General features: G+C 41.4%; 1 protein-coding gene across 1 annotated transcript in view; it reads right to left on the minus strand.

Moving 5' to 3' along the window:
- LOC120888986 (uncharacterized) overlaps nucleotides 1–19,011 on the minus strand; it is a 47,398-nt gene extending 28,387 nt beyond the window's left edge. Inside the window, exons 1-2 of the mRNA XM_040282244.2 lie at nucleotides 18,473–19,011; nucleotides 14,615–14,744 (exon numbers count right to left, since the gene is read on the minus strand). The gene's annotated coding sequence lies outside the window, so the exon portion shown is untranslated. The remainder of the gene's footprint in view (nucleotides 1–14,614; nucleotides 14,745–18,472) is intronic.
- Between the last annotated feature and the right edge of the window lie 239 nt (nucleotides 19,012–19,250).

Here is a 19,250-nt window from a genome sequence, read left to right on the forward strand (position 1 = left end):
AGGCATTGTGCTAAGTGCTGCCAATAAAAGGTAGACAATAACCTGCCCTCAAGTAGCTCTTGTTATTCAAGCGAAGCAAACTAAGATGATCACTGACTAGTGAAAATAGCACATGCCTGTAATCCCATTGGCTCAGGAGGCTGAGGCAAGAGAATCACATTTTCAAAGCCAGGCTCAGCAACTCAGCGAGACTCTGTTTAAACACAATATTAAAAATGGTAGGGGTGGGCTGGGGTTGTGGCTCAGAGAAAGAGCGTTGGCCTAACATGTATGGGGCATTGGGTTCGACCCTCAGCACCACATACAAATAAAATAAAGGTATTGTGTCCACCTACAACTAAAAAATAACTGTTAAAAAACGGAACTTGTATTTTAAAAAAATGGTAGGGGAGGGGCTGGGGTTGTGGCTCAGTGATAGAGCACTTGTCTAGCACGTGCAAGGTGCTGGGTTTGATCCTCAGCACCACATAAAAAATAAATAAATAAAATAAAGGTATTATGTACAACTACAACTAAAAAATGGTAGAGGATGTGATTCAGTGGTTAAGCTCCCCTGGGTTCAATCCCCAGTTTTTTTAAAAAATTATCACGAGATTGGGGTTGCAGCTCAGTTGGGGTTGTAGCTCAGTGGTAGAGTGCTCACCTCCCACATGGGAGGCACTGGCTTGGATCCTCGGCACCACATAAAAGTAAGATAAAGGTATTGTGTACATCTACAACTAAGAAAATATTAAAAAAGAAAGATGATCATGGTTTAGCATGATGAATGCAGAATAATTATGAAGAAGGTAAGTATATGTTTCTATAGTAATCCAAAGATAGGGCATGAATTATCCTGAATTTCTAGAGAAGGTGATGGCCAATCTGAGACCTGAAAGACAGATGTAAGATGAGTGGAGAGAAGGATTAGATGGGTATAAGTGAAAAATATTCATACTTGGGACCCAGAAAGCAGTTCAACAAGACTCACATCAAGGAAAGAGAATGTTTAGATGAGGGAAAAGTCAATATGTTCATTGCTGTAGAGAAGTCAAGTAATGGTAATGAAAGGTCTCAAAAGAATTTAGCATCAAGTAAGGTATTGGTCACCTTTGTGGCAGCAGTTTTAGTACCATATTATGTGCCAATGACTGAGTAGAGTGGAATGAGGAGTGACAGGCAGAGGAAGTAGAAAGAGTAAGTGTAGAAAACTCCTTTGGGAGGTTGATTCAGAAGGACAAATAAGACAACAGGCAAAGAGAGACATGGAGTATAGGAATTATATATATCAGAAACATGGGCATTTTCAGAGGCTGTAAGAAAAAGATCTGGTGGAACAGAAAGGGGTTAAAATGCATACAAAAGGTAGTCATGATTGTTGGAGGGAGGTTTATGAAAAGGTGGGCGGGATTAGGACTCAGATTCCACGTGGAAGGTAAAAACTTATATGGAAAAAAAAAAGACCCTTCTTTCATGATGACAGGAGAGGTAGGGAGATTAGGTGAATTTTTATGGACTTGTAGGAATATTGGATATAAGAAAATTCCTTATCTAATAGCTCCTATTTCTTCTCCAATATAGGATGTAAAACCATCTGTTGGAGATGAGAAAAGAAGTAGATCCAGAGGTTTAAAGGGGAACTGAGAAGTTTTAAAATAGGGTCTGTGAACAAACTGGTTTAAAATACACTAAGCAATTGACAGAATTATAAGGAAAAAAATCGATACATCAATAATTGAAAGTTGGAGATTTAAAATATCCCTGTCAGAAGACTGAAATAGGATACAAATCACAAGTCTGATATAGGATTGATATCCAGAATAAAAAATAACTTACAACTTCACAGTAAAAAGACAACTTATTTGCCGGGTATGGTGGTGCACACCTGTAATCCCAGTGGCTTGGAGGCTGAGGCAGGAGGATTACAAATTCAAACGTAGCCTCAGCAACTTAGAGAGGTCCTAATAAAATTAGAGAGATTCTGTATCAAAATGAAACATAAACAGGGCTGGAAATGTGGCTCAGTGTTTAAGCACCCCTGCCTTCAATCCCCAATACCAAAAAAAGAAAAGACAACCTATTAAAAAATGGACAAACGATTCAAATACATGTTTCTCCCTAAACCATATACAAACATCACAAGGTAAGTTGTTCAACATTGTTCACTATCAAATAAATGCAAAACCACAGTGAAGATCATATCAGCCCTGGCAGAATGGCTATTATAAAAAAGTAACAAGTAATAAACATTGGCTAAGATCTAGAGAAACAGGAACTCATGCATTTGTTGATGGTAAGGCAAATTCATACACCCATTATAGAGAATATTATAGAGGTTCCTTTCAAAACTAATAATAGAACTACTTTTTGATTCAGCTATCCCACTTCTGAGCAGTATTCAAAGGAAAATTAGACCAGCATATCAAAGACATTTGCATTGTACATTTCTTAAAGTATTATTCATCAAAACCAAGATAGGGAATCAAACCAGGAATCCATGTGTAGAAGAATAGATAAATAAAATGTGGTGTGTGTGTGTGTTTGTGTGTATAGAGACACCTAGCCTAGAGCCCCATATTCACTCTCTGATCTATATATCTATATCTATATATAGTGGAATATTATTCAGCCATAAAAAGGATGCAAATAGGATGAAAATCCTATCATTTGCAGTAAAATGGATGGAACTGAAGCCCATTATGTTAAGTAAAATAAGCCAAACGCAGAAAGACAAATACCACATGTTCTGTCTCATATGTGGAAGGTAAAATAATTTATCTCAAAGCAGAAGAGATTAGAAGAGTAATTACAAAGGGCTAGGAAAGGAAAGGATAGCAGGGATTAGAGGAAGGTTGGATGATGGATACCTAAGCACATTTAGATAAGAGGAATAAATTCTAGTGTTGTACAGCACAGTAGGTTGACTATAGTTCATGATAACCTATTGTATATTTTATGAAGAACTGAAAGAGGAGCTCAAAGTTTCCAATCATAAAGAAATGATAAAGAGATGAAAATGCCAGTTATCTGGTATGATCAGAACATATTATATGCATGTTTTGAAATATTATGCTGTATTCTGTAAGTATGTACATTATGAGTTAAATAAAAAGAGAAGTGAAAAAAATAAGATAGTAGGCCTGAGAAACCCAAATCTATCATAAGTCAAGGAATAAACTAATACTTCATAATAACCCTAGTATTTGCTAGGTGTGGTGGTGCGCACCTGTGATCCCAGAGACTCAGTAGGCTGAGGTGGAAGGATTACAAGTTTGAGGTCAGCCTCAGCAACTTAGGGAGACCCTATCTCAAAATAAAAAAAATAAAAGGAGCTTGTGATGCTGGGCACCTTGGGGCACACCTGTTAATCCTAGTGACTCATGAGGCTGAGGAAGGATCACAAGTTTAAGGCTAGCCTGAGCAATTTAGTAAGGCCCTAAGTGACTTAGTGAGATCTTGTCTCATAATAAAAAGAGCTGGAGATGTAGCTCAGAGGTAAAATGCCCCTGGCTTCAATTCCCAGTACCAAAAGGAAAAAAAAAAAGATTTGTAAGTTCACAAATCTACACTTAAGAAATTTTTCTATTTTTGTCCTGTTTGTGGTTTCTGTGCTAATTTCCTTATTATTCTTTAGGGATTTATTAATATCCCTTTTGGTGAATGTGAGTCCCAGCTGAATACCCTGTGGGGTTGCACATAGGAGAACATATAGAATTGAGGTGATCAAACTTACCCCAAATCCACTGATTTGGAATATTCAAGGGAGATCCCTGCCAATCTATAATTTAAATAATTCTCACTCCAAGTGATTGCAAGAATTGGACAAGTTTTGAAAACATTGCCAGAAGGAAGACAATTTGTGAGAGAAAATGCATACAGCTTGTCTGCTCCATGATAGATGTCCCTTATTGTGCAGCTCCACACCTGACACCTAGCCTAGAGCCCCACATTCACTCTCTGATCTAACTGATACCCTGCTCTCAGCCTGGATATCTGTGGGAAAAGAAAACATCCGTCTTCCTGGCAGATGACCTTTATTATTACCTACCTCTTTCAACACCAACCATCCCAAAGGACCTGAACAAAGCAAATACATTCATAAAACCTGAGATTTAGAAAATGTCAGGGCTCCAGGAGATTTTTTTATATCATGCAGTCCAACACCTTTCCTTCCCCTTTCCCCCAGTGAACCCCTAGTGTACAGAAGAGGCTGAAGCTAAGATGGGAAGTGACTTGACCAAAGTCACATATGCAGTTACATGTAGTTAGTGGTCAGATGGACCACTGGTGATGATTCCAGTTTCTATATAGATCACTGCCTTTCAACGCTGAAAAATCGGATAGCCATGGATATCAATACCAGCTGTGGTACTTGTCATTGTGTGCTGTTGGATACATCAACATTACCTCGGAATCTCCATTTCTTCCTCTGTAAAATGGGACCATTAATAGTCGTAACCATGTTGACCACCAAGCATATTGTAGGTGCTTTAAAAACATCATTTCTGCTGTGTATGGTGTTGTATGCCTGTAATCCCAGGTACCCAGCAGGCTGAGACAGGAGGATTGCCTGTTCAAGGCTAATCCCAGCAACTCAGTGAGTCCCTGCCTCAAACCTGAAAAAATAAAAATAAGTAAAATGAGCTGGTCATAGTGGTGCACACCTATAATCCCAGCAACTAGGGAGGCTGAGGCAGGAGGATTGGAGTTCAAACCCAGCCTCAGCAATTTAGCAAGGTCCTGAGGAACTCAGCAAGACCCTGTTTCCAATAAAACAAAAATAGGTTGAGGATGTTGCTCAGTGGTTAAGTGCCCCTGGGTTTAATCCCTGGTACCAAAAAAAGAAAGAAAGAAAGAAAGAAAGAAAGAAAGAAAGAAAGAAAGAAAGAAAAGAAAAGAGAAAAAGAAAAAGAAAAAAAAAGTAAAAATGGTCTGGGGATGTAGTTCAGTGGTAAAGCACCCCTGGGTTCCATCTCTAGTACCAAAAAAGAAGAAAAAAGGAAGGAAGAAAGAAAGCCTTTGCTTAATATTTAAATGATTATTTGATTATTAACTTTTTTGGAGCTAAAGGTCTGAGGGTGAGGTTCACCCATTAGGCTTGGCCACCACCCTCTGTAGTAGCAGGAGATCATTCAGTCCAGCTGAACTTTAAGTTCTCCTTTCTCTGATCCCCATCCCATTTCCAATCATCACTTTGAGGCTGTGTCTGAGGTTATCCACAGAGTTTTAAGGATACCAAACTCTGCTCTAAGTTTTTGAGACAACAGCCTGGGAGTGCTCATGTATATTTTCTGGTAATTTCAGCCTTTATATATGAGAGATTCCCAGGAAGTGCCCCCTTGGCAACCATATTGTTTCTCATTACTATTTCTCACTTCTTCCCTTGTCTACCGCTGTCAGAACCCTGAGTAAGGAAACAGTGAAAGAATGAAAACTCAGATCCAGAAATTTCTTTCAGAGGCTATATATTAACTGAGAGACAGGCATTGCTGTTAACTTATTTCTCAAAAACTTGGGGGCCCACAGTAAGAGCAGAGCTGCCCTTCCCTGACTAGCTCTTTGCAGTGGTTTTACCAGGCATTTTAACACCATGTGTGTGTGTGTGCTCAGCTAAGTTTGCTGAATAGTACCAAGCTACATTTGGGACAGGGTGCCAAGGGCAATGAATAGGTGCACGTAGATCTTAGATCCTCTCCCTCATGGTCTGATCTCATGGGAACAGTTGGAGAAAGGAAAGTGTGTTTGTTGGTTGGTTTACAAAGTGATCATCAGAGGGAAGGAAGAGGGTATGTATCATAGAAAGTGTGAGCAACTGAGGAAGTGTTAACAGGAATTTTTAGGAGTGAGCACACAAACATAGGGACCTACATATAGGTTCCTCATTAGAGTCTATGAAGAATAAAGCACCTGAACAGGTCTCATGGAATGGGGAAAAGTGAGGGCTCTTCTTGAAGAATCATATGGTAAAAATGAGAAAACTTATAATACAAGCAGGGCAGGATTTTTGTTTTGTTGACTGCTATATCCCTGCCACTGTAAGTCCCCAAGTACCTGGCCCATAGTACATGTTCAATATAAATATTTCTTGAATGAATTTCATACATGTGGCAACTAAAGCATAGGTTTACAAAAGTGTACACAGTTGCAGAATTGCAGGGCTGGTGGTAATGAGACCTCAGGTCTCCATTACTCTATAGATCCTTTCAAGTCTTTATGATAATCTGATATAATCCTCCCTTCCTTAAGAAAAATATTACATGCATAATTTCCTTGCTATAAAGATGATATATGCTCATTCTAAAAAATTAAAAAAAACACTTAAGAGTCACAATGCTGAAATACAATCATTGTTAATATTCTGCTGAACTCCCTTGTCTGTATTTCCTTTCTACACATAGGTCTTTGTTGGACAATTAATGTTTTCTCACCCCATTCCAAAAATCTTATGCCCAATCAAACAACAACATTCATTTCTTCAGTGTGCCTTGGGTTTCCCCACTTTTGATCATGGGATTCCTTAAATCCGCTGTGTGCCTAGCATTTTCCTGCCTTTCAAAATCATTATCAAGTGCCAACATCACCATTATGTATTTTAATTTTTTTCATTTTTCTTATCGTGTGTGTGTGTGTGGGGGGGAATGGTACTGGGAATTGAACCCAAAGATGTTGTACCACTGAGCTACATCCCCAGTCCTTTATTGAGATAGTGCCTCACTAAAATCACTGAAGTAGACCTTGAACTTATGATTCTCCTTTCTCAGGCTCCTGAGTAACTGGGATTATAGGAGTACATCATAAAGTCCAGCTGATTCTTTTCCTATGAAAGTTAACTAATTATATTTTGTTCTATGTGCAATGAGCTCCTCCCCTACTGGTTGTGAACAATTTAAAGATTAGTTCCCTGTCTGAATCAACTCTATGCTATCAGTGTATAGCATACAATTAGTGCTCTGTAAAGACTGAGTTGGCTCAGCCATGGTCTAAATAATTTATTGAGCACATAATATGTGCTAGGCATTGTGTTAAGTCTTTACATGGATTGACTTATCAATTTCTTACAACAATCCTATGTGATACTATTATTAGTTCTATTTTATAGATGAGAAAGCAGGATGAAAGAAGTTAAGAAATTTTCTCAGGGTCACACCACATTATAGTAAGATTCAAACTAGACTATTTGATGCCAGGACACACCCTCATAACTGTTATGCCCTGCTGTCCATAAATAATAGGGAAATTGGAGTGTGTACATTTAGGGTGGGTGGTAGAGAAAAAGGTCAAATGCTAAAAGATACACAAAGTGCAGGATAAATATAAAACACTTTCATGAAGCATCAATTTTACTTATAGATTTGAAGAAGTGAAAATAAATTATATATATCATATATATTGTGTGTATATAATATATATATATATACATATATATCATACACACACACACACACTTTTCAATCATAAAAGTAATGGAATCCTGTCATTTATGGAAATACATATGAGCCTGGAGGACATTATATTAAACAATATATGTCAGGCATAGGAAGAAAATACTGCATATTCTCACATACTTATGGAATCTTTGAAAGTCTATCTCACAGAAGTACAGAGTAGAATAGTAGTTACCAGAGGCTGGAAAGGGGAGAGGGAGGGAAAATGCTGAGAGACAGGTCAATGGGTACAAAATTAGTTAGATAATTAGTTAATGAGACCTCAGGTATCCATTACTCTATATTTCCTTTCAAGTCTTTATGAAAATCTGACATAATCCTCCCTTCCTTAAGAAAAATATTACATGCATAGTTAGATAAGAGTTGGCCAGGTGTGGGGGCACATGACTCTAATCCCAGCGACTCGGTAGACTGAGGCAGGAGCATAGTGAGTTCAAAGCCAGCCTCAGCAACTTTGTGAGCTCCTAAGCAAGTTAGTGAGGCCTTTTCTTGAAATAAAAAATAAAAAGGGATGAGGGATGCAGATGTGACTCAGGGGATAAGCACCTCTGGGTACAATCCCTGGTACGGAGGGGAGGGGCGAATAAACTTAGCAAGGCCCTCAGCAATTTAGTCAGACCCTGTCTCAAAATAAAAAAATAAAAAAGGTTGGGGATATAGCTCACTGATAATAAAGTGCCCCTGGATTCAATCTCTAGTACCAGAAAAAAAAGTGGTATAATTTCTGGTGTTCTATTGTACAATAGGGTAACTATAGTTAATACTGTAACATATTTCAAAATAACTAGAAAAGATTTGGAATGATTTCACTACAAATGATAAATGTTTGTGGTGATGAATTTCCTAAATATCTCTATTTGATCATTATACAAGTTACATATGTATCAAAGCATCACACTATCCCCCATAATTATGTATAGTTATTATGTGTTAATTAAAACAAAAAATAAGCAATTCAAAATATCATTGTTTTATCTTCAAACAAGTATGGCTGTATCAAAGAAAACAAACTTCCATGAATATTTCATACAAAACATATAATTTTCAAATAAATTTTGACCTCTGAATAGCTGCTTTGTGTTTCATGTCCAAAACCCCCAGAGGGATAGAACATCTTTTTTCCAGGAATATTTGAGATACGCTGGCTTACACGGTGGCAGTAGGGATGGTGGATGTCAGTGCTGAAGTGGATGGGTGAAATAATGGTGGGGATGATGGTACACTGGAATGGTGGCAATTAGAGTGACACCTCAGGTAGCAGCGATGACGGTCCTGACAGTCGTGATGATGCCAGCAGCAATTGTGATGGTAACAGGTGAGATGAAAGTGGTGGAGATAAATGGTGCCGATCAGAGGAGCTATGATGATTACTTAATCATGGTCCAACTTCTTGCCAAATTCTTAGGCACCTCCAGAATTAAACTGAATTAGTCCTGGGAGTCTGTTCCTGCTTATTTCTGGACCCTATGTAGGAAGCCTTGGCCATTTTGCAATCTTCTGTCATTTCTCAGGACTTCATGTAGGACCTCTGTTTAGATTGCCTGTCCCCTTTCCACCTACTCTTCCCACCTCACTTTCATACATACAAAGCTCCTTTACCTTTTAAGATTCTGCTTTAGAATACTGTTCTCTAGCCTGTCCTGGCCAGAGGGACAAAAGCACCCCTCCCTCTGTACTCTCATAACATCCTCTGAGTGTTTGACACACATTGGATTTAAATGTTGTCTTTTACTTTAGACTGTCAGTTCCTATTGCATTTTCCTTTCTAATTAGTCTGGGCATGTGGAAAAGAATGAAGGTGGATCGATGGATTTTCTTCCAGCTATAAAATTATGATCTAAGCCCAGGGAAGTGGCACACACCTATAATTCCAGCTGATTGTGAGACTGATGCAAGAGAATTGCCAAGTTCGAGGCCAGCTTCACCAATTTAGGAAGGCCCTAGGTAACTTAGTGAGACCCTGTCCCAGTTAAATATATATATATATATATATATATGGGATGTGGCTCAGTGGTTAAGCACCTCCGAGTTCAATCCCTAATACGTACTAATACATACTTTTATAACTTTTGTACATCCAAGGTTGTGTTGACTGGCTCCTGAAATTAGATATTCCTCTCTAAAATCAGTGAATATCACTCAATAAACACTTATTGCTCACTTGGTGTCAAGGTATTAGGTTTTTCTTTTTCTTTTTGGTACTGGGGAATGAACCCAGGGGTGATTTGCCACTGAGCTATATCCCCAACACTTTTGATTTCTATATTGACACAGGGTCTAACCAAGTTTCCAAGCTGGCCTCAAACACTGGGATTACAGGCATGTGTTCCTGTGCCTGCCTGCATTAGCTTTTTTTTTTCTATGTGGCACCAAGGGGTAGAACTGGAAGCTGAAAGAAAACAAATTATCAGCTGAATACAAGGAAGTATTTTCTAATTGTTGAAGTTGGTTATGATTATAATAGACTACCTCAATGATTCACTGGAGGTCTACAAATAGGAGCTGAGTTATTGAAATAAATATCTAAGATCTTTTAGAACTCTGCTCTTCTGTCCCTAGAGTCTGAGCCTCTCTTGTGTCCTCTCAAATACCTATTATAGGCCCTTGCAAAGTCATCTGGTCCTTGGTCTCTTACTCTTTTATTTACTGTTTTAAACTTCTCTTCTCCTTTCTACTTCCCTCCCATTCCTCAGCTTTCAGATCGGGGTAGGGGAGGGTAGCTTCCTTTGTGTGGCTACATAACAGAGTGGCCTGACTGTGCCTACCATTTCTTATGGAGCTTTATAGTATGTAAAGCACTGTCACATAGATGGATCTATTCAAAAGATATTTATTGAGCCCTCCTCTGTTTTGGGCACATTATCTTGTGGCATCCTCACAACAACCCTGTGAGGTAGGTTGAAGGGGCCATGAGCTCAGCTGGGGACCCTGGACTCAGGTCACTTGGCTTGAGAACAGCATCAGAGAGGACTGGGCCTGTACCTTCTGGCTCCATTCAGTCTCATCAGCTCCCAGACCTACCCCTAAGGAGAAGGCAATGCTTCTCTCAAAAGGGATGGGGAAAAATAGATAGGCTTAGAGGCAAACTGGTTCAAATCCCTTTCCCAATTGTTCTTCTTTACCTAAAAAGAAGCATGATCTTTCCCACTAATACCTTCACTGCCACTTTCAAATGCCTACTGGTCCCTGGGAGTCACCTGGCCTTAAGAACTTCTTGGTCGAGGTAGGAAGGCTTCTGCCAAAACCGACAGCAGCCAGGCAGCCTGTGTGGCCAGCTCCCAGCTTTGTGGACTGGACAAAGAGCGTGATTTTGGAGTCTCTTGTCCATGGTCACAAGGTTGGAGGCCAGGATGGCTTTGGGCTGGCAAAGTTGCAGGACCCCAAACCATTTTTACCACAAGAGAAGTCTTTTCCAGAAACACAAAGAGCACATTCCTACACTGGGCCTAGGGAAAAAAGACCTGCCCACTGTCAGTCAAGACTTTGCCCTTGCTGTCACCACCTCCCACCCCACTCCCCCAATCCCCATCTCTCCCACGCTGAAATCACCTGAAAAGAAAAACAAAAATGAAAAATCAAAATATGCAGGAAAACAGGGCATCTGGCTGAATTTCAGTGATGATCAAACTAAGGGAGGAAAGTTAGACACCTTCTACTGATGTCCATACTTTCATCCCTCAGTTGGACCTCCCTTTATCATTCTCGGTGACGACAGAAATAGTACTTTTCCTGGATTTCATATGTGAATTATGTCCTTGTCCTTAGCCCCATTCCTCATTTGTTTTGATATTTATTTCTTGTATTTGAGAATGAATATTTGACTTTTTTGGGGGGGTTCACAAAGACCATGAATTTTCATTTGATCCTCCAGAGACCTTGTAAAGCAATCAAGACAGGAATGATTAGCTCTATTTTGCCGATGAAGAAACTGAACAGAAGTACTTTGCTTAAGGTCATTGCTAAGTGTTCTCCTTTTTCAGGTACCCAGTACTGCTAAAACCACACCTAATATTCATTCTCACTGATGTTATGAGAATTCAAAAAGATAAGATGGCAATATCAAAGAGGATAAATTTTTAGGCCTCAGGACCTCACTTGGCATCTCTGAAACTGCAAAGAGTCACTGACCTTTTCCACATGAAGGATTGGCCTGGCCATTGGCCTTTTGATATAGCCAATAAAAGAACTAGGCACAGTAATGCACACCTGTAATCCCAGCAATTCAGGAGGCAGAGACAGGAGGATTGCAAATTGAAAGCCAGCCTCAGCAACTTAGTGAGGCCCTAAGCAACTTAGTAAGACTCTGTCTCAAAATTTAAAAAATAAAATAAAATGAAATAAAAATAAAAGGGCTGAGGATGTGGCTCAGCAGTTAAACACCTGTGGGTTCAATTCTTGGTACCAAAAAAAAAAAAAAATCTGCAAGCAGGTGAATGGATATATTTGAGGGAAGATGGAGGGATCAGAAACTCTGGGGATATAGTCATGGAATGGGCTCTCACCATAGGAAGCAAACAGAAAGGAATAACACCACTCCATCTGCACTTGGCCAGAGGTCCAAGCGCAAATGGGTTGATGCCAATACTTCCTGCTTTGGACTTGGTGGTTTCTGAACTCATTTAGAGACTACCTACCTAATCATCCACCCTGGTCACTTTGATAAGAGATTTCCTGGAGCCAAAGAGTTGGCTCTCCCAAGTAGAAAGCTGATCAGGGGGCTTGGATGCAAGTAGGGTATAGGGCCTGAATTTTATAAAACAAAACAAAACAAAACAAAACAAACAAACAACAACAACAATAACAACAACAACAAAAAGCAGCAGCCATATATTGAGCCCCTACTGTGTCTGGCACTGTGTTTTATGCTTTGCCTCCCCAATTTCCAAAACTAAGAAAAGTGTATAATCAGCTCAAGTTTGCAGATAGCAAAAACAGATCTTGGAAAATTGAGATCTTCCCAAGCTTACACAGCAAATTGATATAAGAGCCAAGAGAAGAAATCAACTCCCCAGTCTCTGGGTTGGTCCAGGCATTTTCAAAGACCTCATCTTGAAACTGAAAATTCATTTTACTCTAAGAGGCACTAATGTCAATTAAACACTTGTAGTGTCCCTATAAAAACATTCTCTTGCTGGGCATGGTGGTGTATAGTTTACTCCCAGCTACTTGGGAGACTGAGAGAGGAGGATTGCTTGAGCAGGAGTTCGAGGTCAGCCTGGGCAACAAGCTATCTAAAAAAAATCCTCTCCACTAATGATGTGTGTGTGTGTGTGTGTGTGTGTGTGTGTGTACATGAGTATGTCTGCCAAGATAGATATGCATGCACATGTATGTTGTCTCTATCACTTTTGTCCTCAAAAGTTTGCTTTTATTCATGCCAAAGTTAACCAGCAATGTTAATTCTTCTTGTTTTAACTGAAATATGTATACACAAGCCTGTATGACTGACTTGTGCAATTGATCATACTTAGATACATTCACGAACACAGATTGCACTCATTCACATACATAACCTATAGAGAAGTTACACTACAGCAAGAAAAGTATTTGCCTTCCTATTCCTTTTCCCAAGGTAGAGAATTGGCAAGATGACAAGTACAATAAGTCAGAACTCAGTGCCTGAAGGGGATTCTGAAAAAAAACAGTACCTAAAAATAGATTCTCTCCCTAACATACCCCTCCCCCTACTAAAACCTTAGAAAGTTCAAAGCTTTATTGCTTATTTCTTTGTCCAGCTCCTAAACCTGGATGGGGAAGAAGAATATGTAGCTAGTACACAGTATAATTACCCAAGAGGAAAAGGAACTAATGGAGAAAAATGCAGTCAAGAGGTCAAGGGAAGTAACAGAATTGGGGTTCCTTAAAAACCCTACCTTAGCCAGGCACAGTGTTACACACCTGTAATCCCAGTGACTCAGGAGGCTGAGGCAGGAGGATCACAATTTGGAGGTCAGCCTCAGAAACTTAGCAACACCCTGTCTCAAAATAAAAATAAAATAAAATAAAACAAAATAAAATAAAAAGGTCTGGGGATGTAGCTTAGTGGTAGAGCACCCTCGGGTTCAATCCCCAGTACTGAGAAAAAAAGAAAACACTCTACCTTCTGTAATAAAATCTTTGGATAACCAAGGGTGGTCTGGGGTTATTGAATGGTGAGTGTTTACCATGACCTTTTATCTTTTCTCTCCTGTCTGAGTACCGCTCTTACAACAGGCTTCAGGAGGAGGATTTTGTAGGAGATGCAGAACTAATGGTCTGGATGGATAGAGGGCCGTACTTATGCTGGGTAGGCTTTGTAAACCTAAATTCACATGAAAACATCACCCATGTTTCCTCCCCTTGAGCCCCTTTCCTATCCTGCCCTCTTACTGTACTCTTTCCACTCTAATTTCTTTCACTCTATCATTGATCCCCTAAATATCTGGTAGTTTCTTTCCTTTGGTTAAGGATAATTCTATCCTGGGGTCTTCTTTTAAGGGGAAATATACCTTCAGGGATTACACACTAGGAGGCTGATATTTCAGTGTGAATGAGTGGGTCCGACACTAGAGCTGCCTCAGAGTTGTGTGTGGGGATGGGTGGGAATGGTGGTGCAAATAAGAAGAAAATGATAATATGAGATTTACACCCTACTCTGCCATTATAGTGTTGAGACTTTGAAAAAAATCTCTTCTTTCTGGGCTTTAGTTTTCCATCTGTAAAATGCGGAGGACAATGTAGCTGCCTTTGAGTATTGACCTCAATGCTTACTATATATATAGTAGGAGGAGAATGAAGACCAAATATCAAAGTTTTTTTCTCTAGTTAGGAACACTGTGTGGGCCCTAATTTATGCTGGGTATATTTTCCTTGGGAGTTAGGAAGGTCTTTTATTTCCCTATACCCCACCTCCACCACAAATGCCCCTCACTTTAACTCATGAAGTTCAACGGAGAAAGATACCTGGAACACAGGAGGTATGCTGTGTTCTGCTCTAGTGACAGCTGAGGAGACACAATGAACAAGTGCATGAGGCAAAGTATGAATGGTTTGGATATTAATGGCTAAAGAGTGTATTTGGGGACCAAACTCATAATGTTCATAATTTATACAGATAGAGTACTTTACACAAACTGAATAGTTGCTAGCTTAAAAATGTTACCCACATAACTCCTGGATTTGTATGTCCACAGTAAAACCCAGCAACAAACCTTTGTCCTCCTGGGTACCTCTTCCTGTGTTGGTGGTGGCGGCAGCAGCAGCAGCAGCAGCAGCAGCAGCAGGAATGCAGTCCCTCACAGAAGCTTCTATTTCTTGGCAGATACCTCCAAATGGGAGCCTCTGGGTATGGCAGAGAGAACAAGGGGAGAAAGTATTTACCCAGCATCCTCTGCAATCAATTCTTGCCCAGATGATCAATTTAATAAATTTATGATTGCCATGGGATGGGAGCACTGGACTCTGTGGGAAAAGTGCAATCCTTCAGAGACCTTTACTGGGCATAACATATGGACCCTTGTGACTCAACTGAAGCCCCACCTAAAGGCACTTAGCTATGAATTCCGAGTTGTAGATAATAGGGTGTTGAAGGTCTTCTCCAGGCTGCCTTCCAGACATGATTGTTGTTCTGTGTGACGAGAGACAGGCATAGCAATCAGACAGTCACTTGCCTCACTCACTGACATAATACAGGGTGGAGGCATCAGTGACTGTCAGACCACCAAACCCAATCCAGCAGCAGAATCTTCTTTCACCTGCATTAAACCCTGGATTCCCAGAAACCCCTGGTGGCCAAGATGGGGCCACTAGTACAGATCTGGCAGTGATCCAAATCTGACGAACTCTCAGGACTCCAATAGGCTGCCCTGAGTGCCAACAATTGCTATAACTCCTCTAATTGACACCCTGAGGTAGATGAGTAAATGTGTTGCCTAGAAATTGGTTCACAGAATCACAGAATGGCAGAGAAAATTTCACATGAAGAGACAGGTCCAGATAGGGAAAAATTATTCAAACACACCCTAGTTCAGTACAGAGCTAGTTAATACATTGAGATTTGTCTTATTACATTATACCACTTCTTCTTCTTAGTAGATTTATATTTTAGGTATCATGCTGACAAGAGAAATTGTAATAATAATGATACATTAATGAATTAGCTAAAACAGAAGAAGTGAACCTTAAATGATCGGGGGTAAAAAAAAATTAGGCTAGTAGTTAAGTAGCTGAAATCAGAATAGCAAGGAGGTTCCTCATTTAAAACTTAGTGGTCATACAAACTCTTTAATATTAAGACCAGGATGGCAGGCTGTTGTAAGGAAGGAAAGAGAATGGAGGTAGGGAAGGTTTTAATTAGGACCCCAAGGCTGAAAATTGTGGCCTAGCTCCATTCTCTCTTTGAGAGTTCATCTATCACAGCCTTAAGCCACAAACATCTCATCCCAGTTAGCCAGAACCTAACAGAAAACAAGTGAACAGGTAAAACTCAGAGGTCAGGCTGTGATTTCAGTCCTCCAACTATGGTTGCAGTCCTCTCTACTGGGGTGTTAAGTACTTCCCTGAAAGCTCCCCACTGCACTTCACATTTTTCCTGAGAACTGTTTTTTTCTGTGTATTTATCTCTCTTGGGGTTGCTCTCTTACTTGAATATCTGGTACCCCAGATTTTATGAGATACTTTTTCTTATCCTGAGTATCTTAAGCTCTACTGCTTTTAAGTGTCTTTTTAAGTGTCTTATCCTCCTCTTTATATGCTATCTTTAGCCAGTTCCTGAAGTCCTAAAACTATCTTAGGGTTGTGATTCTTCAGTCTCTGGGATTCATACTCTTTTGAAGTTCCATCCTCAAATCATTATAGTTCCAATCATTACTGGAAAACTATTCCTCTCCTGGAGTTCCCCCTGCAGATCTGGGTATCTTCTACATTCAGGCAGCTTTGTTTCACACTCAGAATCTTGTGACTTTGCATCTTTTCTGCAGTCCTCCCTTTAACACACCTCCCCTGAAATTGCTAGTTACATATATATATATATATATATATATATATATATATATATATATATATATATTTTGTATTCCACCAATTTTTCAGAACATCTTTTTTTTTTCCTGTTGTCCCATGTCACTTCCAGTGTCCCCTCCCTCTATATCTAGGGCCATCCATTTTGGAGGTTTGAATTTTATCTAGGATTCTCCTTTCTGTGTCCCTAAGGCATGGGTGTGCATGTCTGTGTGCATGTATAGGTGTGTACACACATTTTATTAATGTAATTCAGCAATGATACAATTTACCCATTTAAAATGTACAAATCAATGGTTTTAAGTATAGTCACAGAGTTGTGTAACCATCATCATAATTGCTTTTAGAAAATTTTCATTACCCAAAAGAAATACCATACTTGTTAGCAGCCATCTGTTTGACTGACTTTTATTTCTGGGGTCATACTTCTTTCCCAGGGACTCTTATCCTTTCACCTATGAAGCTATATCCCTTTAGGGGACTTTTGTAGAGTTTCGTATGCACATCCTGAGTCTACGTATTTTTTAGTGTCCCCTCATTACATCTCTGCAATTACAATCCTTTTCTTTAGCACTGTCTCCTGGCATCCCTATCCCAAACCCCTGGACCTTCTTTTTCTTTCTCTTTCATCCTTTTCAAGTGCCCTATCTCCCTCCTAGAATACTCACCCTTTAGATTCCCATGCCACTTTGGGTTCTAATTCTACCTGACCCTACTTGTTCACCTCTCCTTGAGGTTTTACCTTTTTTCCTGGAATCTTTATATTTTGGGGGAACTATCTGTCCTTAACATCTTGGCTTTTCTGTTTTGTGTTCCCTTCCCTAAAAAACTCCCCATACAATATGCCTCCACTGTTTTTATGTATTTTTTCTCTTAGAAACCCTTCTCTCCACTTCCCCATTCTGACCTCCCCCCTTTTGCAGTCCCGTTTCTTAGAGACCTTTCCTTGCATCACTGTGGCCCCACCCATTTTTCTGCAGTCCCATCTCTCCTATGATCTCCTCCCAGCATCCTTGGGGCTCCACCCTTTTCTGCAATCTTACCATCTCCTGGATTTCTTGGTCTTTTGTAGTTACTGTCCCCTATTTCTCTGTGGCACCAACATTTCCCCCTTACTATCCTCTCTAAGTTTCTCAGATCCTACCCACTCCTATTCTTTGGGGTCCAGGTTTTTTCCTGGGGCTCCTCCACCTCCTTAGGTTCTGTCTCCCTGCTGATGTCTCCACCCACTTTCTGGGCCCTTCCTTTCTTTATTTCTTCAATTACCTGAGTTTCTCCTCTCCATGGTTGGGTTTCCATTTTCTTCTGGATCTTTCCTGCCCACTCCCACTTTTCTCACAGCCCTGAACCTGAGACAGCTAATTTAGCATGATTTATATCTAGATGGTGGAGAATCCCACCCCACAGGAAATGCACCAGATTTCTGCCATTTAAAGGTTGAAGGGTCAAGAGGAAAGAAAAGTAAAAGTGAGTGCCTACTGTGTACCAAGAGCTGTGCTGTGCTTTTCCACATACATTACCTTCTGTAATCCTCACAGCAGGGATTGAGTAGTAGACTTTGGTATCCCCATTTGATAGATGAATAAACTGTAGCTTAGGGGAGAAAAGCTTCTTGGAGCTGGATAGAGTAGAGGGAAATCACCACCCTCTGAATGCTGGGGGGTGACGTGGGGGTGGGGACTCGTTATCTGCAATCTGGGGAAGGGACTCAGGCGCCATCGCTGGTGCTGCACCTCTCGAACTGCGGAGAACCCGGCCCTGCCTAGCGGCCCACCGGCTAAAGATTTGACTCAAAGGAGTGCGCTCCCGGAGGGGCGGGGAAGAGGGAAGTGGTTTTCACACTTCTGAGGTGGCGTCCATACCTCCAAGTTTGGGGTTGGAAAGCGGGATGTTCACTGGGTTTCAAAGCTACCCGCCGTGGAAACAGCGATGGGGTGCTCGCTCCCTCATCCCTGCCCCCTCCCTCCTGTGTGCATCCTCCCGTCGGGAACCTGGCCACACTGTAGAGCACAACGGCCACCTGTTCCTTTCCTGCCGCCCCAACTACTTACCTTGCTCAGGATCTCGTTGTGAGCGCTGTGGCTGGCTGGATCTGGGGCGCGGGTGGCGAGCAACAGGGCTTGTCCTGCACCGCCTTCGCCCGAAGGATGGGGGGAGGCGTGGGCAGCGGGGTTGCAGTTGGAGCCGGTGAGCAGCCTGCGGTGTCTGTAGCGGGGGCGGCGGCGGGGCTGCCGCCGCCGCGAAGCTCTCCTTGGCAATCTACTGCCCAGAGTCTGGGTGCCCTCGACGGGTGGGGGCGCCCGGCGGGCTGGGGAGTGAATCTGGTCTAGGTTTTAGGAGAGTAAGAGAGAAAGAGAGAAGAGGGCACACAGGGATGGAGCGCGGCCCCTCCGGCGCGGAGGTCGCGGAGCAGCCCAGTGACCAGAGACGGTGTGGTCTGCCCGCTGGCTCCGCTGAAGGGTTTCGAACCTTCTTGTAGTCTGCCCGCTGGCCACCCAGCTAGGCTCCTCCTTGCCTGCTAAATAAGGGCATGAGTCACCAGGGGACGGGCTGGACTGGACCGGGATGGGCTAGGGAAAGCCTCTGGCCCTAAGACCGCCCTGGGGAGGGGCTACAGGAGAGCTGCGAAGGGGAGGGGAGCGAGTCTGGTGTAGATCCAACAGCGCAGTGACAGGGGCGGGGGCTGCAGAGAAGGCTCTAGAGAATAGGGCTGCAGAGAAAGGCTGGGAGGAGGCGGAGGGGGGCGGGGCGGGGCTGGGGCCACTGTTGAGAGAGGGGCAGAGGCTAGGTTCCCCAGGGAAGACAAACTGGGGGTCCTGAGGAGAGTCT

The sequence above is a fragment of the Ictidomys tridecemlineatus genome, chromosome X (assembly GCF_052094955.1).
Source record: "Ictidomys tridecemlineatus isolate mIctTri1 chromosome X, mIctTri1.hap1, whole genome shotgun sequence".
Lineage (NCBI taxonomy): Eukaryota > Metazoa > Chordata > Mammalia > Rodentia > Sciuridae > Ictidomys > Ictidomys tridecemlineatus.